Source organism: Capricornis sumatraensis, chromosome 8 (genome assembly GCF_032405125.1).
Source record: "Capricornis sumatraensis isolate serow.1 chromosome 8, serow.2, whole genome shotgun sequence".
Taxonomy (NCBI): domain Eukaryota; kingdom Metazoa; phylum Chordata; class Mammalia; order Artiodactyla; family Bovidae; genus Capricornis; species Capricornis sumatraensis.
Window position 1 is genome coordinate 35,241,366 of NC_091076.1, and position 17,758 is coordinate 35,259,123.

Below are 17,758 nucleotides of genomic sequence, written 5' to 3' on the forward strand. Positions count from 1 at the left end.
GCTCCAAAATCACTGCAGATGGTGATAGCAGCCATGAAATTAAAAGACGCTTACTCCTTGGAAGAAAAGTTAAGACCAACGTAGATAGCATATTCAGAGAAGGCAATGGCACCCCACTCCAGTACTCTTGCCTGGAAAATCCCATGGATGGAGGAACTTGGTAGGCTGCAGTCCATGGGGTTGCTAAGAGTCGGACATGACTGAGCAAATTCCCTTTCAATTTTCACTGTCATGCATTGGAGAAGGAAATGGCAACCCATTGCAGTGTTCTTGCCTGGAGAATCCCAGGGATGGTGGAGCCTGGTGGGCTGCCATCTATGGGGTCGCACAGAGTCAGATGCAACTGAAGTGACTTAGAGGCAACAGATAGCATATTAAAAAGCAGAGATATTACTTTGCCAGCAAAAGTCCGTCTAGTCAAGGCTATGGTTTTTCCTGTGGTCATGTATGGATGTGAGAGTTGGACTGTAAAGAAAGCTGAGTGCCAAAGAATTGATGCTTTTGAACTGTGGTGTTGGAGAAGACTCTTGAGAGTCCCTTGGACTGCAAGGAGATCCAACCAGTCCATTCTGAAGGAGATCAACCCTGAGATTTCTTTGGAAGGAATGATGCTAAAGCTGAAATTCCAGTACTTTGGCCACCTCATGCGAAGAGTTGACTCATTGGAAAAGACTCTGATGCTGGAAGGGATTGGGGGCAGGAGGAGAAGGCGACGACAGAGGATGAGATGGCTGGATGGCATCACGGACTTGATGGACATAAGTCTGAGTAAACTCTGGGAGTTGGTGATGGACAGGGAGGCCTGGCGTGCTGCGATTCATGGGGTCGCAGAGAGTCGGACATGATGAACCGAATTGAACTGAACTGATGTTTGTCTAAAGCACAATAACTTGAAAAAAAAAAAAAAAGATGCTTCATATTTGGGAAAACTTGGGTTTTTAAAGACATCTATAAAATTGTATTTTTGACATTTTTTCTAACATTTTCAGGTTGCTCACACTGCTGTTATAACTTGGATGACTCCAGAGAGACCTGGGGTTCATTCTTTCACAGACTTGATGATATGACCAAATGAGAGGTCAAGAGGCATACAGGTCCCTGTATGCCTGTATGCACACAGGCATACAGGCACACAGGTCCACATGGCAGACCTTTCTAAAACAGCAATATTTGAAATGACTGTGCTCCCAGCAGATTCTGACACATGGAGACTTTGGGAAATGGTGTATTTAAGAATCACTCTTAGGAGAAACCAGTAAGGGGAAAGAGGAAGCACTAAAAGAAAGGAAAAGAAGCAAAGATAGGCTTTTAGGCAAAGTTCTATAAAGGGTGAAAATTGTAAGTTTTCAAAACTTTATATATTCTGATGCTGAAACCTCCCCACAAATAGGCTGTGAGTACCTCTGCTTGTCCTCCCGTGAGTGTGACCTAGCACCATTCAAACACCCAAATACAATGTCTTCACAGTACTTGTTTGTATCACCCTGACCCCCAAGAAAAGCACCTGCCCACCGATTTTCTTTTTTTTTTTCTTTCCTGGAGAGCATCCTTTAGCATGATCTGAAATCAATTTTTATCACATTAGATGAACTTTAACTTGAGTTAGAATTTCTTAGTTTATTTTTCATTTTGTTTTATTTTCTTTGTTACTAAATATTTGGTGGGAATTTGTGAGAAAAACGAGATAAGGTGTTATATTAGCTTCCTATTCTTGCTGTATGTAACAAATTGCCATAAATTTAGTGGTGTACAACAATACAAAATTATTATTTCAGAGTTCTGGAGATGAGACCAAAATGGGCTAAAATCAAGGGTTCTGATAAGTTATATTTCATCTGGAGGCTTAGGGAGAGTCTTGTTTGCTGTTTTTTCCTGCTTCTGGAAGACAGTTGCTTTCTCTGGCTGTGATTCTCCTCTTCAATTCCAGCAGTGAGGCATCTTCAAATTTCAAACCTCTCTCTCTCACTCTCTCTGAACTCTGCTTATGTCATCATATCTCCTTTCCTGTCTCTGAATCTCCTGTCTCCCTCTTTCTTTCATAAAGACCCTTGTCCCTATAATCTGCCTATTTCAAGACTCTTAGTCATATCTGAAAATCACATCTTTTTATAAGGTGACATGTTAACAGGTTCTGAGGATTAGGATATGGACACCTTTGTGCTGTTATGCTTAGTTGTTCAGTCACGTCTGACACTTTGTGACACCATGGATTGTAGCCCACCAGGCTCCTCTGTCCCTGGGGATTCTTCAGGCAAGAATACTGGAGTGGGTTGCCATGCCCTCCTTCAGGGATCTTCCCAACCCAGGGATTGAACCCAGATATCCCACATTGCAGGCAGATTCTTGATTGCCTGAGACACCAGGGGAAGCCCAAGAATACTGGAGTGGCTAGTCTATCTCTTCTCCAGGGGCTCTTCCCAATGCAGGAATCAAACTGGGGTCTCCAAAATTGCAGGTGGATACTTTACCAGATGAACTACAAAGGCAGTCATGGACATCTTTGGGGGACCATTATTTCATCTCCCACAAGTACAAGCAATATTTAAAATCATACTTCTTTTCCCTACAATGGCAGAAATAGTTTTAAGTAACCTATATTTAATATACCTCCACAAAATTGCCACCATCCATTGGATCACAGAAAAAGTAAGGGAATTCCAGAAAAACAGCTATTTCTGCTTCATTAACTATGCTAACACTTTGATTGTGTGGATCACAACAAGCTGTGGAAAATTCTTAAAGAGATGGGAATACCAGACCACCTTACCTGCCTCCTGAGAAACCTGCATGCAGGTCAAGAAAAAATAGATCCCAACATGGAACAACAGACTGGTTCAAAATTGGGAAAGGAGAGTGCCAAGGCTGTATATTGTCACCTGCTTATTTAACTTCTATGCGGAGTCCATGATGTGAAATCCTAGGCTGAATGAATCACATGCTGGAATCAAGATTGCCGGGAGAAATATCAATAACCTCAGATATGCAGATGACACCACCCTTATGGCAGAAAGTGAAGAAGAACTAAAGAACCTCTTGATGAAAGTGAAAAAGGAGAGTGAAAAAGCTGTTTTAAAACTCAACATTCAAAAAACTAAGATCATGGGATCTGGTCCCATCACTGCATGGCATACAAATGGGGAAACAATGAAAGACTTTATTTTCTTGGGCTCCAAAGCCACTGTGGATGATGACTTCAACCATGAAATTAAGACATTTGCTCCTTGCAAGAAAAGTGATCACAAACCTAGACAGCATATTAAAAAACAGAGAGATCACTTTGCCAACAAAGGTATATATAGTCAAAGCTATGGTTATTGCAGTAGTCATGTATGGATGTGAGAGTTAAACCATAAAGATGGCTGAGCACTGAATAATTAATACATTTGAACTGTGGTGTTGGAGAAGATTCTTGAGAGTCCCTTGGATAGAAAGGAGATCAAACCAGTGAATCCTAAAGGAAATCAGCCCTCAATATTAATTGGAAGGATGAATGCTAAAGCTGAAGCTCCAATACTTTGGACATCTGATGCAAACAGTCAACTATTTGGAAAAAAACCCTGATGCTGGGAAAGACTGAGTGCAGGAGGAGAAGAGGGTGACAGAGGATGAGATGGTTGGATGGCATTATAGACTCAATGGACATGAGTTTAACAAACTCCAGGAGATAGTGAAGGACAGGGAGGTCTGGTGTGCCGGAGTCCATGGGGGCACAAAGAGTAGGACACAACTGCTTGACTAAACAACAACAACATGTGTATTCTATCATTTGAAGTAATTTCATAACCTTTTTTTATCTTAAAAGTGATTTATAGTTGTTGCAAGTTCTACGAAGGTTTGAAGAATTTTTAGTTAAATCACATTTATATTGTGTTGCATTCTAAATTCACACAAAAAGTGAAAATACTATATAGTCGGATATATATATATATATATATATATATATATATATATAAACTATTTTGAAAATAGTTTATTTTCCTTTTTCCTGCATTCTGCTACAGTTCAAAATTCCCTTTGTCCACCCCCCAAACCTCAGTGTACAGATAGGCCAGTTCTATAAAAGTGATAAAGTAAAGCAATAAATTCCGTCACTCCCCCTTTTTACTTGAATGTTTTTGGCTGTTTAAATACCTGGATTTGACATGATTTTGCATTTAAAGTACATATGATGGAATTCCACTTTTTCCTTTTCCAGGGGATTTTCCCAACCCAGGGATTAAACCTGAGTCTCCCACAGTGCAGGCAGATTCTTTACCAACTAAGCATGAGGGAAAACCACTTCTATTTATAGAATCTGGAATTTACATCCTGCACACTAAGTGTGAGTCTTCATATTGCCACTAATTATCTGCCAAATTTAGGTTATTAAAAATATATATTTACACATATATATTATTTATTAAGAAATGTTTATAAATTGCATACAATAAAATTTATTATTTAAACCATACAATTAAACGATTATTCAGTATTTTCAATTTTTGCAACCATTGGCATAATTTAATTTTAGTACATTTCAATTACTCCAGAAAAAGTCATCCTGCCACTTTTGTTCCCATCCCAGCCTCAGGCAACCATCAATCTACTTTTGATCTTTATCAATTTGATGGTTTTGGATATTCCATATAAATGGAATTATGCTCTGTGTGGTCTTGTATGTCTAGTTTCTTTCACTTGACAGATATTTCTGAAGTGAAGTGAATTGAAAGTCACTAGTCATGTCCAACTCTTTGCAATCCCATGGACTATACAGTTCATGGAATTCTCCAGGCCAGGATACTGGAGTGGGTAGACTTTTCCTTCTCCAGGGGATCTTCCCAACCCAGGGATCAAATCCAGGTCTCCCTCATTGCAGGTAGATTCTTTACCAGTTGAGTCATGAGGGAAGGCCATATATTTCTGAGATTCACCCATGTTTTAGCTTGTGTCACTGTTTCCTTTTTTTATGTTGTTGTTCAGTTGCTCAGTTGTGTTTGACCCTGCAACCCTATGGACCGCAGCATACCAGGCCTCTCTGTCCTTCACCATCTCCTGGAGCTTGCTCAAACCAATGTCCTTTAAGTCGATGATGCTATCCAACCATCTCATTCTCTGTTGTCCCATTCTCTTCCTGCCATCAATCTTCCCCAGCATCAGAGTCTGTACGAATGAGTCAGCTCTTTGCTTCAGGTGGCCAAGATATTGGAGCTTTAGCATCAATGCTTCCAATGAGTATTCAGGGTTGATTTCCTTTAGGATTGACTGATTTGATCTCTTTGCAGTTCAAGAGACCCTCAAGAGTCCTTTCCAACACCACAGTTCAAAAACATCAATTCTTTGGCATGCAGACTTCTTTATGGACCAACTCATATATCCATACATGACTACTGTAAAAACAATAGCTTTGATTATAGGTACTTTTGTCAACAAAGTAATGCCTCTGCCTCTTAATACACTGTCTAGGTTTGTCATAGTTTTTCTTCCAAGGAACAAGCATTTTAAATTTCCTGAATTCAGTCGCTGATTTTGGAGCCCTGGAAAACAAAGTCTCTCATGTTTCCATTGTTTCCTCATTTTTATGCTGTTAAGTGATGGGACCAGATGCCATGATCTTAGTTTTTTGAATGTTGAGCTTTAAGCCAAACTTTTCACTCTCTTCTTTCACTTTCATCAAGAGGTTCTTTAGTTCCTCTTTGCTTTCTGCCTTAAGGGTGGTGTCATCTACATATCTGAGGTATTGATATTTCTCCCAGCAATCTTGATTCCAGCTTGTGATTCATTCAGCCCAACATTCCACATGATGTACTCTGCACAGAAATTAAATCAATAGGGTGATAATATGCAGCCTTGATACACTCCTTTTCCAATTTCGAACCAGTCTGTTGTTCTATGTTCAGTTCTAACTGTTGTTTCTTGACCTGCATGCAGGTTTCTCAGGAGGCAGATAAGGTGGTCTTGTATTCCTATCTCTTTAAGAATTTTCCACAGCTTGTTGTGATCCACACAGTCAAAGGTGCTAGCATAGTTAACGAAGCAGACATAGATGTTTTTCTGGAATTCCTTTGCTTTTTCTATGATCCAATGGATGGTGGCAATTTTGTGGAGGTATATTAAATATAGGTCACCTAAAACTATTTCTATCACTGTAGAGATAAGAAATATGCTTTTAAATATTGCTTATATTTGTGGGAGATGAAATAATGGTCCCCCAAAGTTGTCCACAGGCTTCCTTTGTATCTCATCTGGTAAAGTATCCCACCTTCAATTTTGGAGACCCCAGTTTGATTCTTGCATTGGGAAGATCCCCAGGAGAAATAGTAAGCTACCCACTCCAGTTATTCTTGGGATTCCCTGTTGTCAGGTAAGGTGATCTGGTATTCCCATCTCTTTAAGAATTTTCCACAGCTTGTTGTGATCTACACAGTCAAAGATTATAGCATAGTCAATGAAATAGAAGTAATGTTTTTCTGGATTTCTCTTGCTTTCTCTGTGATTCAACAGATGCTGGCATTTCAATCTCTGATTCTTCTGCCTTTTCTAAATCCAGCTTTTACATCTGGAAGTTTAGGTTCACATGCTGTTGAAGCCTAACTTGTATGATTTTGGGCTTGATCTTGCTAACATGTGAAATGAGTACAATTGTGCAGTATTTTAAATATTCTTTGGCATTGCTGTCTTTGGTATTGGAATGAAAACTGACCTTTTCCTGTCCTGTGGCCACAGCTGAGTTTTCCAATTTTGCTGGCATATTGAGTGTAGCACTTTTGCAGAATCATGTTTTAGGATTTGAAATAGCTCAACTGGAATTCCATGACCTCCACTCTATTGTATAATACATTGTGCTTATTTATTTATCAGCTCATAGGTATTTGGATTACTTTAAATGCTCAATTAATTTGAATGATATTCCCATAAAAATTCATATACAAGTATTTGTGTGTACATGTTTTCATTTCCCTGGGGTAGTTTTCTAGGAATGGAAATGCAGGATAATATGCTAAATTTATATTTAACTTTTTTATGATACTGACAAAATATTTGAAAGCAGCAATACCATTTTTATTTCCACCAGGAATGTAGGAGGGTGTGACTTTTCCACATCCTTTCTAATACTTACAACTATTTGACTTTTTGATTATAGCAATCTTAGTGGGTACTGAATGCTCTATTCGTATTGTGATATTTTTAAATTTTATGGTTATTAAAGATATTGAGATGTATTCATATGAGATAAAGGATTAAGACCGAGTGGTATATAAAGGAAAAGAGTAGAGGAATCACTGGCTATCATAGGTGACATCATCTCTTCTTTTGAGCACCTAATTTAAGGTAACGTACAATTCCTGTGTCCCATTTGTAATCAGACTGGTAGTCTGTAAAAACAGATGAAGCGATTTTTCTCTCAAGAGGTTTAGTCTAGTAGGGGAGGGGTCAAAGTGTAAAACTGAAGCCATGAACCCACCCAGATTGGCTTACCAATGTCAAAAGAGTAAAAAAGCAATACATTCTGATTATCAGAATAGAGAGGCTTGGGAAATAAAACTAAATTTAAAAAAATAACATAATTTGTAACTTAACCAGAAAGTAGAAGTATCCCAGAGAAAGATATGGGACCCTGGTACTATAGAATTTAGAAAGAAATGAGTGTGAAAAGAACCTTGTGGGGCTTAACAAGTTACTTCGTTTAAGTGGAAATTAGAGTGCATGAAAAAGTAAATGTTAAAATTAAGATAAACTTTTAACTGAATTGAGAAGTTCCAAAATTGATTCCTGAGTGAGCTATTAGGTTGGTGCAAAAGTAATTGCAGTTTTTGCACTGTTGAAATTTGCATTTTATATTGGGATGCATTCTTAAATAAATGTAATTATGTTATACATCATTTAAATGCACATTTCTCACTTTATGCTTTTTTTTGCTAATGACTTAATTGCTGTTTATTTTATATTTATTTTAGACTAGAGAAATGATGTTAGACAAAATGCAAATTCAAGTGATTTTCTTATTTGAGTTCAAAATGGGTTGTAAAGCAGCAGAGACAACTCATGACATCAACAACACATTTGGCGCAAGAACTGCTAATGGGCAGATAGTACGCTGGTGGTTCAAGAAATTTTGCAAAGGAGACAAGGACCTTGAAGATGAGCATAGTGGCCAGCCATTGGAAGTTGACAACAACCAACTGAGAGCAGTTTTCTAAGCTGATCCTCTTACAAATACACAAGAAGTTGCCGAAGATCTCGACATTGACCATTTTATGGTCGTTCAGCATTTGAAGCAAACTGGACAGCTGACAAAAGTTCAGTAAGTGGGTGCCTCATGAACTGACTGCTAATAAAAAAAAATTATCATTTTGAAGTATCATCTTCTTTTATTCTATACAACAACAACAAACCATTTCTCAATTGGATTGTGAAATGACACAAAAAATGGATTTTATACAAGAACTATTGATGACCAGCTCAGTGGTTGGACTGAAAAGAGGCTCCAAAGCACTTCCCAAAGCCAAACTTGCAGCGCAGAAAATGGCATGGTCACTGTTTGGTGGTCTGCTGCTGGTCTGATCCACTATAGCTTTCTGAATCCAATTGAAACCATTTAATCTGAGAAGTATGCACAGCAAATTGATGAGATGCAGCAAAACCACAATGCCTGAAACTGGCACTGGTCAACAGAATGGGTCTAATTTTCTGTAACAACACCTGATCTCAAGTCACACAACCAAAGTTTCAAAACTTGAAGTTTTGGGGTATGAAGTTTTGGCCCATCCATCATATTCACCTGACCTCTTGCCAACTGACTATCACTTCTTCAAGCATCTCAACAACTTTTTGCAAGGAAAACTCTTCCATAAGTAGCAGCAGGCAGAAAATGCTTTTCAATAATTTGCTGAATTCTAAAGCACAGATTTTTATGCTACAAAAATAAACAAACTTATCTCTCATTGGCAAAATTTGTTAATCGTAATGGCACTTATTTGATTAATAAAGATGTGTTTGGGCCTAGTTATAGTGATTTAAAATCCAGTCTGAAACTGAAACCATGGGGGCACCAACCTAATACTTCTCCCCACCCTACATTATCATGTATAACAAACCTTCAGTCATCCCTACTCCTTGCTATACTCCATCTGTAGTGGCCCTGTTCTTCCTCTTTCTTTTCTTTAAAGACTCCCACATATTTGTTCTTTATGGCTTTTGATCTTGTTATTCCTTTTGATTGTAAAATTTCATTCCCTAATGTCCACATATCTTACCCTGTTAGTCAGTCAGGTCTCACTTTATTACTGTGGTCATCCTTGGCTACTTGGATTGGATAGCTAAACACTCCATCTACTACCATCATGTTTTGTTTTAATCCTGGCATTCATCACCACCTGGAATTGTCTGGTACGTTTATCTATTGGACAGCCTATATCATCTCATTTCCAATCCCTGAAAATGTTTTAGCTTCTTAAATGTGTAAGCCATTAGCCCCATTGATTGTTTCACTTCTAATGTCTGGAAGAGTGCCTTAGACATACTGGATGCTCAGAGCATTTTACTGAATAAATTACAAAAGCCTTTGAATGCCATGGAATATGGGATACATGATGCAGGTTCAAATTTATCTTAATCTATGGATTTCCCTGAGAAAGTTACTTAAAAATCTTTGAGTCTCAGTTTCTTGATAAGTTTAATGCGGATTCTAATATATACTTCATAGAGTTGCTATGAGGTTCAGCAATTACGCAGGAAAGTGTCTAACATAGTAAATGATACATAGTAAACTCTTGAGGGTTATATGGCATTATTATTATTACTATCATTATTATTTCCTTTAGGTATTATAGTTTATTCAAAGGAGAAATTTATGGTATAACTAAATTTTCAAAAATCAGAGAGTCAGTAGGTGAGAGGATGAATTAAAGAGGGCAAGGTGTCATTCAGTAAGGAAATGGTTCTGTAGGTACACTTTAACAATGTAACTGTTGTAATCCTGTAAATACTTCTGATCCATTAGTTTCTCATGGAAATTTCTAACACTCAGAGAGGCATTCAGTTTGACAATATTTGCAAACTGCTAATGGCCATTGTTATAAACAGGAAATAGTTCTCACATCCCCCCAAATCTTAAAATGATGTTTGCCATAATACAGGATTTGCTTAAATGATACACAGTGGAATAGACTGTCAAGCACAGAGAAGAAAATTAATATGGTATAATAAATGGTTACTTAATTGATGTTTTATTAAAATTTTTAACAGAAATATGTGAATGCCATTCCAAAGAAAATTATGGAAAATCAATGTTTCTATTCATTAAAGAAACTGCAATAATATCAGTAGTATATTATTTGTATTTACTGAATGAAGAAGCTTGTAGAACATTATAAAAACTAATAGTATGAACATGACATATCAAGAAGTCTTATTTTCCTCATTTTCTTTGATTCTGTGGCTTAATTGATTTGGAAGTGCCTACTTCTTGCAGAAAATATTGGGTACACAAATTTCTGTCTTCCAAATAGAAAACAAGAAAACTTCAATTTAAATAAAGCCAATATGTAAAAAAATATATATTAATTTGTCAGATTTGTATATCTGAGGGACTTCCAAAGAAACAGCTTTGCCAAATGACTCACCATAGTTTTGTTCATTTAGAATTTGATCCTACATCACAGTGTTAAGATCAAGGTCAGTGTTACTCTTTATTTAATATTGGTTGGAATCCAATTTAATAATTGTATTCAGTTTGGGGAGTCGGATTTAAATAAGCTTATCTGTTAATGAAGAGGGTCATTAATAACTTGGACAGTATCCTGAATGGCAAGAAGCACAGTGATAGTAGTCTTGAAAACATGTCATAAGAACTACACTAAGGAACTATGGATATTTAACATAAGGTAAGAAAAACACTGCCATAGTAGAGATAATCAGTGAGGTTAAGGAAGTTGATGTTGTCATGCAGTCTTTTAGAGAGCATCAGTCTTCACATGTTTGAATATGAAATGAATTGTCCTATGAAAGAAATTATGTGAAGTACACACAGTTGTAGAGGACAGGATTAGGAGGGTAGGTAGAAACCATTATACGTATGCGCATATAGGTCAAATATGCATGCTGCTGCTGCTGCTGCTGCTGCTGCTAAGTCATGTCAGTTGTGTCCGACTCTGTGCGACCCCATAGACGGCAGCCCACCAGGCTCCGCCGTCCCTGGGATTCTCCAGGCAAGAACACTGGAGTGGGTTGCCATTTCTTTCTCTGCAACATATGCATAGACATTGACAAAACTAGGCCCAGATTTGACAGGGCACTCACATGAGGTCTTGTACTAGAAGCAAGTGGCTGTCATTCCAAGTCTGTGATGGCCAGACCGCGAAGTTGTGAGAATGTGGTGGAAGAAGTTATCTACCAATACTGCTATCATCCCTTCTAATACTAAGATTTGTCAATTCATAAAAGCCATGCTGTGTAACTCTACAAATAGTAACCTGATTCTCTGATTCTTACTGTGGATGGAGGCTAAGGGGACATAAATGGCAGTTTTCAGTACATGATCCAAAAAGATCTGGAGCCTTATTAGAGTAATCAGTCTGCCCAAGCTAACTTTTATGAAGGATCCGTGAGATACAATCCATTTTTCACTTAATTGCTTTCACTTTCTAATCATGTCCTGCAAGATCTGAAAAGCAAAAATAATAATAATAATAATAAATAAATAATAATAACATAAAGTAAGCCATATCAAGCCTTTCTGGAACATGAAAGCACACAAGTGAGCAGAGGAGTGGTTGCTTAGATGGCTGGATGGTGGAATTAGAACAATCAGTTGAGGAGGAAACAAACCAGGTGGGCACACCAAGCATTTCAAATAATGTTCCAAAAAATGAAGGAAATATAATAGGGATTTACCTTAGAAACAGATCTTTTAGGTTAGGCACTTCTTTAGCAATAACCTCCAAATTTTTTTAAAAAATAGACTATAGTTAATGTACAATATTGTGTTAGTTTCAGGTGTACAGCAAGGTGATTAAGATATGTGTGTGTGTGTATATATATATATATATATATATATATATATATAACAATGTCATATGTATAACATTGAAGCTCTCAGAAATCATCTATGTACTAATTGTCAGATAAGAAACATGAAGATGCTCAGAAATTAAGTGACTTGTCCAAGGTAAACCAAGTGACAACTGACTTGGTCTCTCTGAATCAAAAGACGGGCATATTTACACAAACTACAATTTCCAAAAATGCATTAATGGTTTATTTATAAATAATTCAAATATATAGTTCAGTTCAGTCGCTCAGTTGTGTCTGACTCTTTGCGACCCCATGAATTGCAGCATGCCAGGCCTCCCTGTCCATCACCATCTCCCGGAGTTCGCTCAGACTCACGTCCATCGAGTCCGTGATGCCATTCAGCCATCTCATCCTCTGTTGTCCCCTTCTCCTCCTGCCCCCAATCCCTCCCAGCATCAGAGTCTTTTCCAATGAGTCAACTCTTCACATGAGGTGGCCAAAGTACTGGAATTTCAGCTTTAGCATTATTGCTTCCAAAGAACACCCAGGACCGATCTCCTTTAGAGTGGACTGGTTGGATCTCCTTGCAGTCCAAGGGACTCTCAAGAGTCTTCAAATATATAGAAAAGCTGCAAGTACACTACACAGAATTATCATATCCCGGAAACCAGTTTCTCTAACTGCTAAAGTTTGTTGCATTTGTTCTACGGTGTTTGTTCTCCTCTCTGTCCCTCTGCATAACCCCATCATCATTAGTCTTCTTATGAGCCATTTGAGAATGAGCTACCAAAAACCTTCTAATGGCTTGCTGCATATTTTACCTAGAATAAACCCTAATACCCTTACTATGGCAATAAGATTCTGTAAGAACTAGCCACAGACTTTCCCTCTAATCACGTCATTTTTTCAATGCACTCCAGCACACTGGCATCCCTGGTGTTTCTCCCACCTCAGAGACTACTATGCTTGCAGCTGCACCAGTCTGGAACATTCCTCCCCTAAACACCTATGGGTCTCACTCTTGCACTTCATTTTGGTTTCTTTCCTGATCACATTTGCCACTCAGGGTTCTCCAGGGCAACAGAACCAAACTCTCCTCTTGTCTGTGTGTGTGTGTGTGTGTATATACATGTGTGCATGTATATAGTAAACATCTCTCTAGATGGAGAGAGAGGAAGAAAAAGAAGAAGGAGGAGGAAGAGGAGGAAGGAGGGAGAGGATAGGGAGAGGAGAAAAAGGAGGAGGGTGAGGGTCTCCCAGTCGGAGGGTCTGAGAATCTATGGGCAACTCACTATCCGTTATACCTGCTGAAAATATGTGCTCTGTAAAAGCAAGGCTTCAATTTTTTCCTGGATACCATTGTATTTCCAGTGCCTAAAACAGTGCTTGAAACATATCTCAGACTAATTAAATATCTATTCACTTTTTAAAAAATAAATGAGTATTAATGATTACAGTGATGGAATTCCAGTTGAGCTATTTCAAATCCTGAAAGATGATGCTGTGAAAGTGCTGCCCTCAATATGCCAGCAAATTTGGAAAACTCAGCAGTGGCCACAGGACTGGCAAAGGTCAGTTTTCACTCAAATCCCAAAGAAAGGCAACGCCAAAGAATGGTCAAACTACCACACAATTGCACTCATCTCACATGTTAGTAAAGTAATGCTCAAAATTCTCCAAGCCAGGCTTCAGCAATACGTGAACCGTGAACTTCCAGATGTTCAAGCTGGTGTTAGAAAAGGCAGAGGAATCAGAGATCAAATTGCCAACATCCGCTGGATCATGGAAAAAGCAAGAGAGTTACAGAAAAACATATATTTCTGCTTTATTGACTATGTCAAAGCCTTTGACTGTGTGGATCACAATAAACTAATGGAAATGAAAGAGATGGGAATACTAGACCACCTGACCTACCTCTTGAGAAACCTATATGCAGGTCAGGAGGCAACAGTTAGAACTGGACATGGAACAACAGACTGGTTCCAAACAGGAAAAGGAGTACATCAAGGCTGTATATTGTCACCCTGCTTATTTAACTTATATGCAGAGTACATCATGAGAAATGCTGGGCTGGAAGAAGAACAAGCTGGAATCAAGATTGCCAGGAGAAATATCAATAACCTCAGATATGCAGATGGTACCACCCTTATAGCAGAAAGTGAAGAGGAACTAAAAAGCCTCTTGATGACAGTGAAAGAGGAGAGTGAAAAAGTTGGCTTAAAACTCAACATTCAGAAAATGAAGATCATGGCATCTGGTCCCATCACTTCATGGGAAATAGGTGGGGAAACAGTGGAAACAGTGTCAGACTTTATTTTTTTGGGCTCCAAAATCACTGCAGATGGTGATTGCAGCCATGAAATTAAAAGACGCTTACTTCTTGGAAGAAAAGTTCTGACCAACCTAGATAGCATATTCAAAAGCAGAGACATTACTTTACCAACAAAGGTATGTCTAGTCAAGGCTATGGTTTTTCCTGTGGTCATGTATGGATGTGAGAGTTGGACTGTGAAGAAGGCTGAGCACCGAAGAATTGATGCTTTTGAACTGTGGTGTTGGAGAAGACTCTTGAGAGGCCTTGGACTGCAAGGAGATCCATCCAGTCCATTCTGAAGGAGATCCACCCTGGGATTTCTTTGGAGGGAATGATGCTGAAGCTGAAACTCCAGTACTCTGGCCACCTCATGAGAAGAGTTGACTCACTGGAAAAGACTCTGATGCTGGGAGGGATTGGGGGCAGGAGGAGAAGGGGACGACAGAGGATGAGATGGCTGGATGGCATCACTGACTCGATGGACGCGACTCTGAGTGAACTCCAAGAGTTAGTGATGGACAGGGAGGCCTGGCGTGCTGTGATTCATGGGGTCGCAAAGAGTCGGACACGACTGAGTGACTGAACTGAACTAAATGATTACAGTTATTGACGGCGTTATAGTTAGTATTAAGTTGTGAAAACTTGTAGGTTATCTAAATCTTTGATCCTTTTTTACCCCAGGGCCTCTAATACTAGTTAGTGAATTTGTATTAAAGGAGTGATAAAATGAATAAACAAATGAGAGAGAAAAAAAAATAGCTAAGAACCATTCATGTAGTTCTGGATTTTGTATTTCCATTCCAGTGCCCCTTCTAGAAGCCCACACAACTATGTCTTACTTATCTAGCTACATGACTTCCCTGTTTTCAAGGCTGGCAAAATTTGTTTTGCAAAATGCATTTGTTACTAAAAATAATTGCTGGTCAAACTTCTTTTCTTTTCTTTTTTCCTAAAAGGTCATTAAATCTCTTTTTACACAGGTGAAATTCTCAGTCTGAAAACATTTGAAAAATAGCTGTAATAGCTTGCAAGACTTATAAATAGCTAAATAGTGCTTTAATTTAAATAAAAGTGCCTTTTAAATAAGCAATAAAAATGACTTTTAAGGCAACTTTATTTTCAGTGTTGAAAATGGGGAATGAAAATCAAATACCTTTAGTGAAGTTTTCACTCATGTATAAGCTTATTTCCATGAGTATTTGAAACATACAACTGAGAGAGAATAGACATGTAGCCTGGCCATCAGTGTTGGAGTCTTGGTCTGATACCCTCTTCACTCTTGGGCAAATTTTCTGATGGCTTTGTATGTGGTACAACAAATGACAGCACCGCCTGTTTCCACTTAACCCATGTTCAGATACAACTTCTGTTGCTTACTGTGGGATTAAGGGCAATTTTTTCTCTGGGCCTCTGTTTCCCCATTTTGAACAAAAAGGACATATTAACAAAGCTGAGCACTGAAGAATTAATGCTTTTGGACTGTGGTGTTGGAGAAGACTCTTGAGACTCCCTTGGACTGCAGGGAAATCCAACCAGTCCATCCTAAAGGAGATCAGTCCTGAATATTCATTGGAAGGATTGATGCTGAACCTGAAACTCCCGTACTTTGGCCACCTGAAGGGAAGTGCTGACTCACTAAAAAAGATCCTGATGCTGAGAAAGACTGAAAGTGGGAGGAGAAGGGGATGACAGAGGATGAGATGGTTGGATGGCCTCACTGACTCGATGGACGTGAGTTTGAGTGAACACTTGGAGTTGGTGCAGACAGGGAAGACTGGCGTGCTGCAGTCCATAGTGTCAAAGAGTCGGACACAACTGAGCGATTGAACTTCAAATGTGTATGATGAGGACAAATGAGAGGCTGCATCCAAAGTATACACTGTATACTCAATATTGTACTATTACACCTGTCCTTTCTCTTTCTCCAGGACACAGTAGAATGAAAAAGTATTAAAAGTTGGTAGACACAGTGCCTAATTAAAAGTGGGACATGAATTTCCAGCTCTAATGCTCTGAAAAATTTTTCACCTGTATGTAAAATAGATAAAGAAATGATAAAAGTGAACAGCAAACTTAAATTTTCTCTGCTGCACTCCCAACTATCTGCCTCTAAAGCTGTGTATTGTCTACCTAGTGAATAGAGCAGTGGAAGCTTGAAAGTGAAAGTGAAAGTGAAGTTGCTCAGTCCTGTCTGACTCTTTGCGACCCCATGGCGACAAGGGAACATTTCATGCAAAGATGGGCTCGATAAAGGACAGAAATGATCTGGAACTAACAGAAGCAGAAGATATTAAGAAGAGGTGGCAAGAATACACAGAAGAACTGTACAAAAAAGATCTGCACGACCCAGATAATCATGATGATGTGATCACTTATCTAGAGCCAGACATCTTGGAATGTGAAGTCAAGTGGGCCTTAGAAAGCATCACTACGAACAAAGCTAGTGGAGGTGATGGAATTCCAGTTGAGCTATTTCAAATCCTGAAAGATGATGCTGTGAAAGTGCTGCACTCAATATGCCAGCAAATTTGGAAAACTCAGCAGTGGCCACAGGACTGGAAAAGGTCAGTTTTCTTTTTTTTTCTTTTTTTTTTTTTGAACCTCCCTTATTAGGTGCATATACATTCAAGATTGTTTTTGTCTTTTTGATGAATTATCCTCTATCTTTATGAAATGTTCATCTTTACCCTTGATATCTTTTCTTGTTTTGAAGTTTTCTTTTCTAGGTATAAATATTGCCATCCTAGCTTTCTTTCCTTTTTTTTTTTTAATTTTAAAATCTTTAATTCTTACATGTGTTCCCAAACATGGACCCGCCTCCCACCTCCCTCCCCACAACATCTCTGTGGGTCATCCCCATGCACCAGCCCCAAGCATGCTGTATCCTGCGTCAGACATAGACTGGCGATTCAATTCTTACATGATAGTATACACGATAGAATGCCATTCTCCCAAATCATCCCACCCTCTCCCTCTCCCTCTGAGTCCAAAAGTCCGTTATACACAGCTGTGTCTTTTTTCCTGTCTTGCATACAGGGTCGTCATTGCCATCTTTCTAAATTCCATATATATGTGTTAGTATACTGTATTGGTGTTTTTCTTTCTGGCTTACTTCACTCTGTATAATCGGCTCCAGTTTTATCCATCTCATCAGAACTGATTCTAATGAATTCTTTTTAACGGCTGAGTAATACTCCATTGTGTATATGTACCACAGCTTTCTTATCCATTCATCTGCTGATGGACATCTAGGTTGTTTCCATGTCCTGGCTATTATAAACAGTGCTGTGATGAACATTGGGGTACATGTGTCTCTTTCAATTCTGGTTTCCTCGGTGTGTATGCCCAGCAGTGGGATTGCTGGGTCATAAGGCAGTTCTATTTGCAATTTTTTAAGGAATCTCCACACTGTTCTTCATAGTGGCTGTACTAGTTTGCATTCCCACCAACAGT